Source organism: Lepidochelys olivacea (assembly GCF_965140295.1).
Source record: "Lepidochelys olivacea isolate rLepOli2 genome assembly, chromosome: 2".
Lineage (NCBI taxonomy): Eukaryota > Metazoa > Chordata > Testudines > Cheloniidae > Lepidochelys > Lepidochelys olivacea.
The window spans coordinates 236,354,194-236,371,819 of record NC_140412.1 but is presented as its reverse complement, the minus strand read 5'-3'; the positions used below and the strand labels follow the sequence as shown (position 1 = coordinate 236,371,819).

The 17,626-nt window shown below is 44.3% G+C and overlaps 1 long non-coding RNA gene across 1 annotated transcript; it reads right to left on the bottom strand.

The window, feature by feature from the left end:
- Positions 1–13,357: 13,357 nt before the first annotated feature.
- On the bottom strand, positions 13,358–17,290 carry LOC311516875. Its single transcript, XR_014710525.1, has 3 exons — positions 17,226–17,290; positions 16,212–16,401; positions 13,358–13,687 (listed from the first exon to the last, which is right to left on the bottom strand). It is a non-coding gene; the product is annotated as an uncharacterized lncRNA (long non-coding RNA).
- Between the last annotated feature and the right edge of the window lie 336 nt (positions 17,291–17,626).

Sequence of the window (17,626 nt, the reverse complement as noted above, 5' to 3'; positions counted from 1 at the left end):
TTGCGCCCTTTTTCCTGGGTTACCAGTGCAAACGCCATACTGTTACACCCCGATGGCCCCCTCCCTTAAGGAGTTTTCTGGGACGGCAAATTAGCATTGTATATTGCTAACGCTGTTGCTTGCATTGCAAAGCATTTTGTGGAGGGTTAGAGGTATCTGAGTGGAGTGTGGAAGGGTTTTTTTTTTTTTGCAGGTATGAGAGGCCGGAGGGGGGGGGAGAGAAACAAGAGAGCAGAGAACAGGTTAACTTAACACTGCAGTTAGCATGCTCAGTCCAAAGATAAGAAGCTGACTTCAGCCCAAAGCCAGCTGCTACCTGCCAAGACAGAACGGGGAAAGTCCAACCCCCCCGATCAGCCATAAGAAGAGAAAAACTAAGTGGAGCAAAGCTGCAAAGATAACAACAAGAACAGGGAGAACAAATGAGACAAAACAGTGAAGGCCAATAGAAAGGAAAACAAAGTCTTCGGAGCTGGGATGTTTTGGGAAACCAAGAAGGCCACAGCAAGCCAGTTTGGACTGACATAAAGAGCACCAGAAACAGAGGTCGTGGAATGGAACACCCCCAAAGAAGCCCAGGACTTAAAACCCAACTGAGAGCTGGAGCAATTCGGAGATCAGCAGCAAACCCGGACAGCCTGGGCCCAGGACAAAAACTCCCATCCACCCTTCCCACCCCCCTTCTTCTGACTTTACACCCAGGCCTGGCCAGCCTTGGGTAGTGCGTATGTGCGTATGAAAGTGGGTTAGGGCTTGCGGCATTAACACTTTCTTTTTTCCCCTGAGTGATGTGGGAGCGTTCCCAGCACTCTCTGCTGTTATTTTATTATTTTATCAATAAAGCTTTAAAATTTAGATACTTGGTGTGCCTCATCATCTCCTCCCCAAAAAAGATCCTGTGGTCCTAGCCTGATCAACTGTGGCCCAGGCAGATTGGTAACAAAAATCTGTCACAATACCACGGCAAGCATGGAGCCCACTCAGCTCACCGCTGCTGTTGTGAGCATTGTAAACACCTCGTGCATTATCCTGGAGTATGTGCAGAACTGGGCTAAGAGACGCCAGCATGAGGACGATTGTGATGAGGACATGGACACAGATGTTCCTGAAAGCACGGGCTGTGGCAATTGGGACATCATGGCGGCAGTGGGGCTGGTTGATACAGTGGAACACTGATTCTGGGCCCAGCAAACAAGCACAGACTGTGTTGCAGGTATGGGATGATTCACAGTGGCTGCGAAACTTTCGCATGAGTAAGGCCACTTTCCTTGAACTTTGTGAGTTGCTTTCCCCTGCCCTGAAGCACAGGAATACCAAGATGAGAGCTGCCCTGACAGTTGAGAAGTGAGTGCTTATAGCCCTGTGGAAGCTTGCAATGCCTGACTGCTACCAGTCAGTCAGGAATCAATTTGGAGTGGGCAAGTCTACTGTGGGGACTGCTGTGATCCAAATAGCCAATGCAATCACTGACGTTCTGCTATCAAGAGTAGTGACTCTGGGAAATGTGCAGGTCATATTGGATGGCTTTGCTGCAATGGGGTTCCCTAACTGTGGTGGGGTGATAGACGGAACACATATCCCTATCTTGGCACCGGACCACCTTGCCAACCAGTACATAAACCACAAGGGGTACTTCTCAATGGTGCTGCAAGCACTGGTGGATCACAAGGGATGTTTCACCGACATCAACATGGGATGGCCAGGAAAGGTGCATGACACTCGCATCTTTAGGAACTCCGGGCTGTTGGAGCAGTTGCAAGAAGGGACCTACTTCACAGACCAAAAAATTACCATTGGGGATGTTGAAATGCCCAGCCTACACCTTGCTCCCATGGCTCATGGAGCCGTAAACAGGCAGCCTGAACAGTAGTAAGGAGCAGTTCAACTATAGGCTGAGCAAGTGCAGAATGGTGGTAGAATGTGCCTTTGGACATTTAAAAACTTGCTGGTGCTGTTTGCTGACTAGGTTAGACCTGAGTGCAACCAACCTTCCCATTGTTATTGCTGCTTGCTGTGTGCTTCATAATATCTGTGAGAGTAAGGGGGAGACATTTACAGCGGGATGGGAGGTTGAGGCAAATTGCCTGAGCAGCCAGACACCAGGGCGATTAGAAGAGCACAGCTAGGCGCGCTGCATATCAGAGAGGCTTTGAAAACCAGTTTCATGACTGGCTGGCTATGGTGTGACAGTTGTATGTATTTCTCCTTGCTGCAAACCCGCCCCCTTTGTTGATTTTAATTACTTGTAAGCCAACCACCATCCCCCCTTCGATCAGAGCTGGCAAAGGAAATAAAATAACTATTGTTTTGAAACCATGCATTCTTTCTTTATTAATTTTAAAGAAAGTGAGATAACTGACAAAGTAGCCCAGGTGGGGTGCGGGAGGAGGGAAGGACAAGGCCACATTGCTTATTGTAGCCACACTACAAATCAAAGCTGTTTGAATGACAGCCTTCTGTTGCTTGGGCCATCCTCTAGAGTGGAGTGGCTGGGTGCCTGGAGCCTCCTCCCCCGCCCCGCGTTCTTGGGCATCTCGGTGAGGAGGATATGGAACTTGGTGGAGGAGGGCAGGCGGTTATACAATGAATGCAGTGGGGGTCTGTGCTCTTGTTGGCTTTCCTGCAGCTCCAACAGATGCTTCATCGTGTCCGTTTGCTCCCCCATTAGCCTCAACATTGCCTCCTGCCTCTGCTATTCACGCTCACTTAATGCTTTCCTGGCCTCTGCCACTGAATGCCTCCATGCATTAAGTTTTGTCCTATCAGTGCGGGAGGACTGCCTGAGCTTGGAAAACATGTCATCGCGAGTGCATTTTTTTCACCTTCTAATCTGTGATAACCTCAGGGACGGAGATGATAGGGGGAGCATAGAAACATTTGCACCTCGGGGGAGATAAAAAAGGAGAGTAAAATTTAAGATGATACATTTCTGAGAACAAAAGGGAGACTCTTTCACAGTGAATTGAGCAATTCACAGCAGACAGCACATGTGCTTTAGGTACAAGGTCGCATATTGCCTTTTATATTGAGTGCCTGCCGGTATGGTGACACATCATAAACAGCTGGGCAACAGAATTCGGTTTCCAGGCAGCCTTGGTAAGCCTTTTGGTACACGGGGTTGGTTTCTTACGCCTTCATAACATGTGGGAATGGTTTCAAACTGCAGCGCCATCCTTTCCCATAGCAAGCAATGCTGGTTGGGGTTTCACATTTAAAAGGAGGGGGCTGCGGTTTTCAGGTGGATGTGCAGCACACACCTCCCCCCACCCCACCGCATGGCTATTCTCTGGGATGATCCCTTCACCCCTCCCCCCCGCTACATGGCTATTGTCTGGGATGATCCCTCTTAGCCAAGTGCAAACAACCTAGTATGAACGGGGTCCTTTTACTGTTCCCTTACAAAAACTCCCATATTTCAACTAGGTGACCATGAATGTTATCACTCTCCTAAGGCTAACTCAGAAAAATAAAGACCAAATATTGCTTGAATGTGACCAAAACCCAGGACCATTCGCTGCCATGCTTTGTGCTGCAATGATTCCAGACTATTTGCTACTGGCTTGGCGTGGTAAAGTGTCCTACCATGGAGGATGAAATAAGACAGCCCTCCCCAGAAACCTTCTGCAAAGGCTTTCAGAGTACCTCCAGGAGAGCTTCATGACACATTAACAGACTTTTCCAGTAGCTGTACTGGCCACGAATGCATCCCAATTCTTCAGGGCAAATCAAACATTAAACACTATTGCTTTTAAACCCTGTAGTGTAGTTACAAATGTGCACTCACCAGAGCTGCCGTCTCCGGCTTCAGGGTCGGGGATCCCGCCTTGGGAGGATATTGGCTCCAGGGTGATTAAAAGATCCTGGCTGCTGGGGACAACGGATTCACCCCTTGCCTGCTGCACATTCTCTTCCTCCTCCTCCTCCTCTTCTTCATCCACAAAATCCTCCTCCTTGTTGCGTGAGACTCCCCCCTTGCAGGTGTCCACGGACAGTGGTGGGGTAGTGATAGGGTCCCCCCCCCAGAATGCCAAGCAGCTGATCACAGAAGCGGCATGTATGGGGCTCTGACCCGGAGCAACCATTTGCCTCATTTGTCTTTTGGTAGGCTTGCCTGAGCTCCTTGACTTTCAGGCGGTACTGTTGTGTGTCCCTGTTGTAGCCTCTCTCCACCATACCCTGTGCGATTTTGGCATATATATTAGCACTTCTTCTTTTTGATTAGAGTTCGGCCTGCACAGAGTCTTCTCCCCATACAGCAATCAGATCCAGTGTCTCCCTTTTGGTCCATGCTGGAGCTCGTTTGCGATTCTGGGGGGACTGCATGGTCACCTATGCTGCTGAGCTCACCACACTGACCAAACAGGAAATTAAATCCAAAAGTTCCCAGGGCTTTTCCTGTGTACCTGGCTAGTGCATCGGAGTTCAAAGCGCAGTCCAGAGTGGTCACATAGGAGCATTCTGGGATAGCTCCCGGAGGCCAATACCGGCGAATTGCGTCTGCACTACCCCAAATTTGTCCCAGCAAGGTCGATTTTAGCACTACTCCCCTTGCTGGGGAGGAGTACAGAAGTCAATTTTAAGAGCCCTTTAGGTTGGCGGAACAGGGTTAGTTGTGTAGACGCATTCATTTTTAAGTCTACCTAATGTGGCTAAATTCGACCTAACCCCATACTATAGACCAGGGCTATGGCTCTTCTGGGTCCTGATTGGCTGCTCCCTGCAGCCTCTCTCATTGCCTGCTTCCCCACAACCATTCTAGGCTGCTTGCAGGACTTCTCTTCTGCTCTTCTCTGGGTTGGGGTGTGGCAGGACCCTGAGGCCTCCAGTGGGGGGGCCTCTGGGCCTAGCACACCCCCTCACACACTATTAAATTGCAGTCTACTCTTGTTTAATTTAAATATCTATTTTGGAATTACAAGAGAGTAGCTGAAAATGACTAGCTAAGGAGGGTCCATATAATCATTTATGTTTTTATACACATAGACACACTGTAGCAGGAAGGTCTGATGACCAGGAAGGTCTGATGACCAGATGCCTTAGTGGTCAGCTCATGGCCTTACAGTTTCTGTCAGCCAAATCATCCCAGAGGGGCACCCACTGCAGCCTCAACCACCCTAACTTGCTCCAATTTCTCCTCAGCGCTGTCACTACAAAAGAACAGGGTGGTTAAGGTAGGGGGACCCAGGCCCTCCCCTTCCACTGGGTCCAAATCCAGGGCCCTAGGGGTTTATTAGAGTGTCCATCTGTGACTGGGGTTCCAGAGGGGGCCAGCTGAGGTCACTCAATTAGGGTGAACTACAAAGAATGGGGCAGATAATCCCCAAAGCTGGTAGATATTTCCAATACTTAGATTTACCAAGACAGCAAAAAACAGCTTCTTTATTACCTCACTGGTTGCCCAGAAGCCAACAACACAGTTCCCTTGAATTAACCCAGCCTCAGGCCTCCATCCAGGTACCCAAATCAAATATGATGAAGATTTCTGAAAATCTTATTTCATCATATAAAAAAAACGGTTCTACCAATCCCAAAGGATCAGACACATTACCTCCCAGGTTAATGAATATTCCAGATCTTACCCAAATACCTGCTTAGAGCCAATTCTTATTAACTAAACTAAAATTTATTAAAAGGAAAAGAGAGTATGGTTAAAAGATCAATATACACATAGACATGAGTTCAATTCTTGAGGTGCAGATATATAGCAGAGATAGTGAGCTTTGTAGTTGCAAAGAGTTCTTTTAGAATTTGGTCCATAGGTTATAGTCCAATGTCCAGTATCATATTCAGGGTGTTTCCAGCTGAATTGGGACCTCAATCTTGCAATTCAAACTTTCCCTGATGAAGCTTAAGCAGATCTGAGATAACAGGATCAGGACCCAAGGATCTTTTATACAATATCAAACCTTCTTTGAAAGGTTGGAGTCCCTCTGGGAACAATAGGTAATTAGGGTGACTTTGAAGTAGGTCCATCACCGGTACTTAACTATACAAATTAACATAAGGCAATTGCCTGTTTCTCCACCATTCACAGGTGTTTTGCTATACAGAGATGAATACAGCGATATCCCATGTTTACAATTAATTTAAATGCTAGAATGTTCCTTTGTTCTCTGAATTATCAGAATACAGCATAGACAGGGACTGTTTATTACATTGTTGACCACTACCCATATATATGTAAATACACAAAAACACAAACATTATCTCCCCATATGTCTTTAAGGGCTGAATTTGAGTCATTCATCTGCAAGATGTTTAACTCTTTGGGATGGTGTGACACATGACCAGAGTTACTGAACTGCCCCCAAACTATGTTTCCGGCTGGGTCACATCCTACCAACTCAGAAGCAATTCAGTTTGAGGTATGATCACTGGTTTAGCAGATTCTCCTCTGTCTCTTAGTGTTCTCTTCAGTCAATTACTCTCTTTTAAGGCTTTCAACTCTCCAAGAAAGCAGGGTGGGGGAAGTCCAGGTCCCTATTTCTAAAGCAACCCTCACAAACCTGTTGACACTCCTCCCACAGCTCTCAGCATCAACTTTGCTTCCTGGTGCCACATATAACTCATTCTCATTTCTCCTGGGCTACCCGTGTCCTTTTAAACTGCTCCTCCACTAGGAACATGTATTGCACCTTGTGAGGGGTTGGGCCTTCTCTGATGGTGGCAGATCAGGTCATGTCACAGTGTATTCAGGCCAATTCACCTGTGTATTAGCATAGATCAAAACAATTGTTAAATGTATAAGTGTATTGAGTGTTTAAACTTCATAAAATTAATGGCATGTTATGTGTATTGTTTTCTCTTATATGTATCCTCTTATGATGCAGCAAACATTTATATGGTAATGTCTTCTGTAACTAAATAACTCAGACATCAACGCAGAATTGGGAATGCTAATGAAGGACTTTATCAGAAAAAGTGCTAATTCCACAGCAAATGGCCATTGTGTTTGATGACTGAAGGTCAGAGACTCAAAGTGAATTCCTCACTCATCAGAGGAAAAACCCACATGGTTAGAGACACTGTCAGCATGTCTTCCGTCAAAAGAAGATATAAGAATGGATTCTAGGAAAAATTCTTCATCTCTGGACTGTTTGGACTCTTACAGGGAAGTGTACCAGATACAAAGTGGAGAGTACCAGAGACAATCTGGATGCCCTGGAAAGACTTTGGTTGGGGAAATTAGCAGTTTATTACATCACTTCCACCATTTAGAATTACAAACTGTGATTCACCTGTACATATATTTTACCTGCTTTAACCTCTGAATAACTCTCATTTCCTTTTCTTAGCTAATAACCCTATAGAATTGGCTGCCAGTATTGTCTTTGGTATGCAATCTGGAGTATCAACTGGTCTGGGGTATGTGACTGGTCTCTTGGGACTGGGACCAACCTGATGTGGGGTGATTTTAGGTTTAAGTGACCTTTTATCACAAAGCCCAGTTTGTCTGGATGGCAAGATAGGCTGGAGAGTCTAAAGGGACTGTCTAACTCCATGGTGAGACTGGCATAGTGATCCAGGAGTTCACATTTGTCACTGGCTTGGTGAAATCTAATTACAGAACACACCATCACTTTGGAGTGTCTACCCTGTTTTCTGACAGTCTGCCCTGAGGTAGGCATTCACAGCTGTGAGCCACTCCAGACAGTGTGACACCCCCATAACCCAGTATTGCTCTACTCCCCCACTACCCGCTTCAGTGTGGCTCCTGTAGACCCCATCTCTCTCACACACACACTCTATAATAAAGGAATGGATGACATTGCTCTCATGCAAAGTATTATAGGATCTAATTTTGAACTAATGATAAAAATATATACCTGCTCCTAAATCACACTTTCAGATTAGAGTCATTTGCATGTATAGCTAAAGGAAGATTCACATTAATATAGTTAAATGTAAATAACTTTGTAGCCCATTTTTCCATAATGTAATACATGTAATCTTTGTTCAATATTCAAATGTATTATTAGCATACAGAAGAGAAAATTATATTTTTTTAAATTTTCCTTTAAGTAGACAATGTGCATGCACATTAATCACCTCAGTCAAGAATAATTTACATGTAGTTAATTTCCCCACTTGTGCACCTCTGTGATTATTTTGAAATTAAATATATTAAGCAACTCAAAAACGGTTGTGTTTAACAGCACAGAAGGCTACATGTTCAAAAACTTGTGCATGAACAAATATTTATAGGCACACTTATTATAAAGTGCAAGTGGGAAATAGGCATGCGTGGACTTTCCTAAAGGGTAGGCTGCATTGTAGACATGGCCTCTGGGATGGGCAGGTGCAGCCTGTTTACAAAATTGCACAGTACTGTCTGGGCCAAAGCTGACAGAATGAGGATAGTCATGGTTTAGGCAGGTGCAGGTCCAGAAGTACTGGTGGAGATGAACTCCTATCAGATAACAATTGCTTTGATAGCAGCGCACTACAGTTCATAAAAGAAATCAGCAGAGACACACTGTTAAATAAAAGGCAGATTCACCAGTGCACCAAAGCAGAACAAAACTGTCAGAGCATACCAAATAGTTAAACTGACCCTCATCATCATCATCAGGGTAGCCAAAAGCAGCCAAATGGAACTGATTGCTCTGGCCCTTAATTTGTAATTGGTGTGTTGACTTAGAATAGATGGTTGTGTTAGTGAGACTGGTGCAAGGAGAGAGGGGACAGGAAGAGCCAAGTTCCTGAGTTCATATATCTCAGTGCTTTAAGGTCTTCCCCTGAACTCCTACCTTAATTCCCCCAGCAGTGCACCCTCAGTGCACAGTGGGGTTATGGCAGCAGTGCAACATATAGCCATGGAAAGCTGTGGCAGCTGAGCCAAGTAATCTGGCCGGGAGAACCAGGGCCGGATTAACCTTTTGTGGGCCCCAGCACCAAACATATTTGGGGCCCCAATGTAGTCGTGGGCTCCAAGTGTGGGTCTGGTGTGGCAGTTGCCATAGTATACCCAGTACTGAATCTCAGACACATTTTTCATTTTGATCACACACCTCTGCAGCGTGTGCACTATAGTTTTGATCACACTATATGCATTGCCATACACAGCTCCCTCAGTCCCCAATTTTTCTCATTGAGCTGTACACCCATGTGGGTTTACCAGTGTCCACAGTGAGTAGAACTTTCATAGTGATCAGGGAAACTCCCCACAGATTTATCACCTTCCTCATTCAGACCTTCTATAGCCATGTCTCCAGTACCACCCTATGTCACCAGTCATAGTATGTGGTCCAGGTCTCCGCTCCCTCAACACCCATCCTGCCATTTGAGCAAGCCACTTACAAACACCATTTCCCCAAGCTGAGGACTTAGGCTGGTGTCTTTGAATTCCCAAGAGCTTTCTCCCTCTGCTCCCAGCTACATGCTAGTCTACTACCTGATCACTGCCACCTCTCCCCATGCTTGTTTCCTTTCTATTTTGGACATGCTCCCCAGCCAGCTGGGGCTATTCTCCCACTGCAAGCCTGACCTGCTTCCTCTTTCTCTGCTTCCCTTGACATTCCTTTCCTACTGGTGACCTCTGTTCCTTGAAGTTAATTCCAGTTTCTTTATCTGCTCTAGCTTAATGGCCCCCAGTAGTCACAGAGCCACCTGCAGCTTCTCTGGCTATAGCCATGGAGCCAATTGCCAGAGGCCAGCCTTAGATAGCTGTAGCTTCTAGTCAAGGGAGGGGTGGCAATTCCAAGGCTGAGCATGCTTGAACCTTTCAATGGTGGCACTAGGGACTCTAAATCCTCAGCGCTGGCCCTATGCAGCTGCAGAATCTGCAGTTAAGCACTTCCCTCCTCTAGGCCATGGCTTTAAGTTCCTGAGATGCCCATCGGCTGCAGCAGAGGCCACCAATTCCCACTCACCTCAGCTAGCACATAGTCATGCAGAAAATGCAGCCTGAATGATTTTGGAGGCTGGGGTGCCAGGAGGTTCCCATCCCTGAGCAGCAGCTCTGCAACAAGCTCACATGGCCCCCCTCTGCTGTGGGACCAGGACCCTGTGAAGACAGTGGAGTTACCCTGTGTATAACCAGTTCTGTCCAAAGCCTGTTGAAGTGCATGGGGGTCTTTTCATTATCTTTAATGGGCTGTGTATAGAAGCAAAGGATGCCATTTTAGACTCTAGGAGCAAAGTGCATTCTATGCTGCACTGGTTTACTATTGTAACAGGAAGGTCTCACATCACCGAGTGAATAAGCAACACCTCCTACAGCACCTAACTTTTTCTGAGAGGCTTCCCACCCAATTACTAAATGTAAACCTGCTTTGCTTACCAGGGCTGAAAATATCAGGACGTATGGTCACAAAAGCAAGGCACTTCAGAATTCTGTAGGAATTTTGGATGTGCACAGAACACAGACCAGACTGGTTCCCACGTGGTTACAGAACTGCAGTAAAGTGGAACAATTTTCAGCTTGTGTGATTGGGGATATCTGTATCCATATTATAAGACTGTCCTACATAAATGAGGAAAAGTTGAGGTGCCCTTGTTATTCTTTTGTTCCACGATTCGTTTCTATGGGGAATTTGCCAGTGCAATATTACTGTCTTCCTTTTAAACAAAGGAAACTAAAAAAATGGTAATGGCTGTTGAAAATAGCAATTCCAGCCCTAGTTAGCGCTTGGGAGATGCCAGCATTTGTTGCTCAATTTTATCCTACTTTTTCTACAGCAAGTTACAGTGGATCAGTGTATTTGATCTGGGAGAAATGAAGTAACAGCAGCCTAAATGGAGCTTGAGTACTCCTGAATTTTGAGAGTGTTCAAATCTGGAAGGCAGGTGCTAGATTCCCTTTCTGAATATTAGATAAACCTGGAAAGGAAAAGCCAATTTCTGCTTCCATGGCTCAGACATGGAAATCCTCCTGCGTGCCTGGTTCTGTATCTAAAGCTGCCCAGGTCCTCTAGTAGAGCCTTCCCTCCCTTACTTTTCATTTTAACTTCTGGTGGGATCCACATACCTCCCTTGCTAGGCTTCAGATAGAGAGGTGCACTGTCCATTTAGACCACCCAGTTCCTTCTTTGGGGCTTGCCAGGCAAGGTCACACCAGCATCCCTAATCCAGTCTGGGGAAGTCTTCTGAGGGTGGTATCTGAGCCAAAGCCTTCTACTCCTTCGGTATACTTATTCCCCATTCACAGTGCCACCCCCTTCTGCAGCCAGCTCTCCATTCACAGCAAGCTGCAGCATATGGGGTCTCAGCTCCCGCACTCCCTTTCCTGTTGATAGCTGCCAAGGGAATGCTGGGAAATGTAGTTCCTTCCCTGCTCCAGGGCCAGCTCTATAGGAAGGGAGCTGGCCAAGGAACTACAGCTTCCAGGGCCCCTTGGGTTCTCAGCTCCCATGCTGGATCCCTGCTGCTCACTCGAGGCTCTACTTCTGCAGCACTGGGAGAGGGAGGAAGTGAGTGTTATGGGCCCCCTTCTGAGCTTGGGCCCGGCCCTATGGAGCCATTGACACCATGGTAAATCCAGTACTGATGAGAACCCTTAAGACCAGTGTCCAGTCTCCCTCATACTGCTGAGTCATTACAACCAATAAAATTGTTTCAGGCAAACAGTTATAGAGGAAGAGTGATAATTGGTTGAGTTACCTCTGATATCACAATGGCCCCACTTAAGAGTTACCCTGAGCTGTTGACCACAGTCTGACTGTATCCTATATAAACATAGCAATTAGCTATACTAAGTAATTAATCACTTCCTAATCACAACCTACTTAAAATATAGCCTATGCAAGAAATTTCAATTAATTTTAAACATATGAAAAGTTTGAAGTCTGAGTTATTCCACTGTTAAGATCACACAGGACAAAGAAAAGACTGACACATATTCAAAGTTTCTTAAAGGGCCCAGCTTTTAATTAATTTTAACCCAAACTAATTAACAGATGTACTTATACATTCTCAGAAAATTCATTCTGTAATTGAAGAGTAAGTGCACTAAATTTGAGGATGATATGCTTGCAAAACAGAAAGGTCAAATCCCTGTCTTAAGTGCAAAATGGAACTCCCCTATGAAGTTGTGAACAGCACCTCCATAATTAACATACTGGAATAGTTTCAGTGGGCCAAATTGACTGTATGGAGTTACACCAGAAATGAATGTTGTGCCAATGTCACACAAATATACGGTATAAGGGCCTCGTCCCACAAGTATTTACCACCAGGTAAAGTGCTTATTACCCTAGTTAATTCCTTAGAATTCAGTGGACTTAGTCATGGTAGGAAGCACCTAGTAGTACTTGTATGCTTGGGCCCTAAGAACTCATTTTGAGTCTCAGATTATGTGTGTATGTCATCAGAACATTAAGATAAAAAACAGCAATACAGTATGAATAGTTTTGTTGAAATTGTCTATAATACTCAATAACATATATAAAGTGTAAAGTTGCAGGGGAAGGGAGTCTATAAAAAGTGTGTTCAATTTTTTCAGGAGTAACAAATTAAGCAAAGTCACTGTTCTAGGTCATTCAAAAAGCAGAAATATCACAGGCACAGAATAGAGGGCTAGGAAAGGGTGTTACTCAGTCTGATGAGAGCTGCAAGCACACACCTGGCAATTGCAGTTTGTTATGCTTATAAAAATTCACGGAATCTTGTTCAGGCGACAAGGCAATGTGCCACCTTTATTTAAAATGTCAAAAGCAGCATATGCTTACACACAAGGTTCAGCAGTAGCTCACGAAAGCTTATGCTCAAATAAATTGGTTAGTCTCTAAGGTGCCACAAGTACTCCTTTTCTTTTTGCGAATACAGACCTACACGGCTGTTACTCTGAAACCAGTCCTTTTTGTTGCCCAAGTCTATCTAGTGGCCAGCTAAACTGAACACAAGGAGGGAGCCAGGCCTCTGTTGGACACATACTGATGCTCCATTGTTATTGCAGAATGTACCCAAAGCCTCCATGCTCTCACCCAGCTTTTATAGTAGTTGATCGCCATGTAAGTCTATGGGTCTTGCTGTGTCATAATTGGATCGTTAATCATAAACTGATTGTTTGCAGGACCATTCTCCATCTCCTTATCTTATACTTTGTTCTTGTTTTCTGGTGGATACCTTCACACTTTAGGGCCGTTAATCTTCACTCTTCAGCCATCAGGACAAGATAGTGGCGTCTTCATTTCTTCACTACCTCTTTTGTGATTAGGCCCATCTGCTGCTGGCATCTCTTCTTATCTACTCACATAGTTGCATACGTCACTCACCCAAGGAACAGCTAAACAATCTCCTAACAAGCAGGTTTGTAACAGAACAGAGTGATTTCATATTACTAGTTTAACTTATAAAACAAAGCAACTAGTAAATTAACAAATCAGAAGAACTTAACAAATCAAGAAGGTTTGGGGTTCTTTGCTCACAAGTTCACATATAATGAAAAGTTCAAATACGCTGGCATAAGAAATCCCCTCAGGATCCAAATGCTCTTGTGGAGGGTGAGGAAAGTGAAAATTCAGCTCCCATAAACAGCTCACAATCCAGCAATAATACTTAAAGTGCCAAATACACTTAGAAACCAAACTGAATTTAAAAGAAAATGCAATGCATACTATATATAAAATGGCAAACACCATCTCTATCAACCTAGCTTTCTGGAAGTTAGTATTCCCCTTTGGATGGGCTTCCAGCCTGGATGACATGAGGTCACATAACAACAAAACCCTGTAGATGATGGAAGTTCCTAAAAATGAAATAAATTAAAACCTTAAATTGAAATGGAAAGTATAGGTGTGAGGGTGCATTAAGAATATTGAGACATTGAGGTCTTGGGTCAAATAGGAGATATTATTCCAAATCTAGTGGGAATTGAATGTCTAATAACAAATGGGATGACTTTTGACTCCTAATTGTTTAGGAAAAAATAACATCTGATCATTCATATACCAGTTGAGAATCTCTGTATAATCTATATATTCCATACAAAAACTATGCTAAGAGAATGTTATGGTTACACAGTTAAGCAACAATCAGGAAATACCAGGTTAAAATTGCAAATACAACTATAAGTCTTCCTCCTTGTGCATATGCATTACCATAGAGCCTTTAATCACATGAAACATTCTTCACAGGGGTGTTAATGCCCCAAGACCCTTTACAGGGAAACAGAGTGTAAGCTACTTACCACATGCTAGTCAGAGCAGTGTTTCTCAACCTGGTGGTCGTGACCCTCAGGAAGTTCACAAAATGGGTTTAGGGGGGTCACCACGGGGAGCCCCACAACATGCTTCAGCCCCAGGCAGCAGGGCTCTGGCCTCCCTAAACTTAAGCCTAAGCCCCAGCCCCAGCCCCAGGGTAGTGTTACAGCTGTTACAGCCCCAGCTTCAGGTGGCTTCAGCCCCAGCGGGCAGGGTTCTGGCAGCTTCAGCTCCCTAGTTTTTCAAGATTTTTAAGTCCAAAGTAGGTTGCCAGCACAAAAAGGTTGAGAAACCCTGAGTTAGAGCAATGCTTTCAACCCACAACATATAGAAATGAACAGTGAAACAATGGAACCAGGGCAGTTCACTCTCAGTGGCTTTGTTTATACTAAGACGACTGAGGAAAACCAAAGCCAGAAAAAGAAAGAGCAAGGATTTTTCCTTCCAAAGAAACTATTTTTTTAAATGAAAAATTTCATGAAAATATTGGAATGAAACAACTTCCCCCCCCCACCCAAGAAATATACCATTTTTTTCTTTTACCAACTCTAGTCAATACCTGTAACTACATAGTCAATTCAGCTAGTGACATTCTTAGATGAAGGAAACATTCAAATCTGACCCCAGGGACAATTATAAATCTGGCAGGAAAACAAAACAACCAATCCCTCAAGCAATTACCACAAGCAATTGCTATTCTCCACAAAGGCATTTCTACATTGATATAATCTAAGAAGGTGTTGATATAATCTACATAGAAAGATTTTGTTACTCATATATAATAAAGACTTTTTTGTAAAGGGATTTTGTTAACCGGACATCATCGATCTACATATCCTGGCTGTTTTCAAAGCCACTCTATGAATACTTAATCTATTAACAGTAATCAAAATAATGTTGAAGAAACAACCTCCCACTTCAAAAAAGTGAAGGGGAAAATGAGCTGAGTACAATGGCAATAACAGTGATTACTGGAGAATTCAGTGTCTCTGGGGGGAAAAAAATCCCTCCAGTTTGTCTATTTCAAATTGATTATGCAAACACTTACTACTAGCTGTAGTGCTTCTTCATGTGAGTATTCTCGCTGTCACACACCAGTGATCCAGGTGTTCTCATTTAACATTTTATTTTAGGATGTTTCAGTTAAGGCTTGTCACTCTTACTGACACTCAAAATCTCCTCCCACTGTTTACTAAAGATACTACTCTGGATGGAAATGCCAAAGACCTTAGGGTAGTATCTTACTCAGTGGTACTGCTTGAGGAATAAAGTACCACTCACTTTGAGCAGGAGTATCAGAATTGGACCCTTAGGCCTTTTCTGTGCACACACACTTACATCAGTTTAATTAAGCCAATTTAATTAAACAGGCATGTGTGTAGACGTTCTTATTTCAGTGTCAAGAGTGTCTTATTTTGGATTAGCTTAATCCCAGTTATAGAATCATAAAATATCAGGGTTGGAAGGGATCTCAGGAGGTCATCTGGTTCAACCCCCTCCTCAAAGCAGGACCAATCCCCAACTAAATAATCCCAGCCAGGGCTTTGTCAAGCCTGACCTTAAACCTCTAAGGAATGTTAAACTTGCTGAGGGTGCAGTCTATGCCATCCTCCAGATAGTTAATGAAGATATTGAACAAAACCGGTCCCAGGACTGGCCCCTGGGAGACTCCGCTTGATACTAGCTGCCAACTAGACATGGAGCCATTGATCACTACCCGATGATCTAGCCAGCTGTCTATCCACCTTATAGTCCATGCTATAATAAGATGTACCCACATGTTCAAGACTCCTATCTCACCTGTGGAAAGGGGATACTGCTTTATGTTTCTTTTAACATTCTGTTTGAGTTTTGTAAGAGACAATGAGTAACATTTTCTAAATTGTCCAAATGACTTAGAGGCCTAAGTCCCATTTTCCAAAGTGACATAGATGGTTAGGACCAAGTTTCAGTGAACAGCAATGGCACTTAGGCGCCAAGTCACTTGGGCATATTGAAAATTATTTAAAATTAATTTGCCCTGACAATGAGATTGAGGGGCAGGCACCCTTAGTCACAAGTGGGGTTTACCTAGAAGGAGTTCTCGTACAACAGCAAGAGCGAATAAACAGAAAAGACGATGATCTTGTCCAGATCAATATATGCAGGGTCCCCACTGTAAACAGATCTTCCTCCTGCTGCATGAAAGGGTTGTCAGCCATGTCCAGAGCACTGTCCTACTGTTCCAGACCTCACAGGTGCCTCTCTAAGAGTCCAGGATCTGTGAAGAGGTTGAGGGCAAAGGGGGAAGATTAGGACAGGGTTAGGAGATTATTCCATTGAGAATCCCCTTTTCTAGGTTTGCAGGGGACAATCTAGACCCAGGGTAGTGACTGACAGCATGACTCCATTGTCAATGTATTTTTAGTACTGGATGAAATACTCGCTCCGTCAAAGTTAATGGGAGTTTTGCCACTAATTCAATGTGGCCAAGATATCACGTATTGGGTCCAGTTAAAAACGATGGGTAGACGTTACGGAGACAAAACTTAATTTGCAAATGTGGAATTTGACTAAGAAACCTGATCTTACAAAAAAGAGACACAGGATCTTTGGCAGCCACAGCGTGCCCAGGCCTTAATTTGACATCTTTTGGAATGTTGGTACTGGGGGTGCATTGAAGAACTGGAGTTGGTTTCTTCTTCACTGTCAGCATATTTTGTATCAAGTGTGTGTTTATTTAGATTTACTGAACATCAGTAAGCAAAGAAATGGAAAACTCACTGATGGTGTAAAAAAAAAACGTTGCAAGTCAGTGAAGATGGTAAATTACAGTATAGGGTGAGATTGTGGCTTGCCCTACATTTCTACCCAGGGGATTATAGGGGATGTGAGATGCTTCCTACGTCCCGTAATCATGGGCATCCTACATCTTGGTGGGGGAGAACAGCCTTCACAGAGCCCTGCTCCCCCTCCTGCACTCGAGTCGACAGGGCAGGGAGGAAGTTGAGTTTTGATTCCACCCCTGCAACTTGCCCTGCCGCTGAGCAAGCACAGAAGGGGAAGTGATCCACCCCAGTTTCAGAGCTGGTTCAGTTTACTCACCCATACCCCAAGCAGGGAGGGAACCAGGGACAATAGTTTGACTCTTGTCTGGTGGTATTTTGGGGTAGACCACTGGACTGCATAAACCAAAGGAAAACATGCTGACATGTACTGGTCAGTTATAAACAAATTGTACATATCCAAAATTACCTTGAAGATGTCATTTTAATATGTAATCTAGATGCATTTTAGAGTTGAACTATTTTAATACAAGAATTGGAAGTCCAGTACAAAAATCTGACTATTGTCTAATTTTTGGGGGGGAGGGGTGGGAGTGAGAAAGGAAAGTCAGTAATTGTAGGGTACTCAGATGACAACCCCCTTGTCTTGCTGCCAGGGAGCAGTAGCAGTGCCTGCTCCCTGCCCCAGGATGTATTTGAGCCTTTGCCCATAAGTGGGGC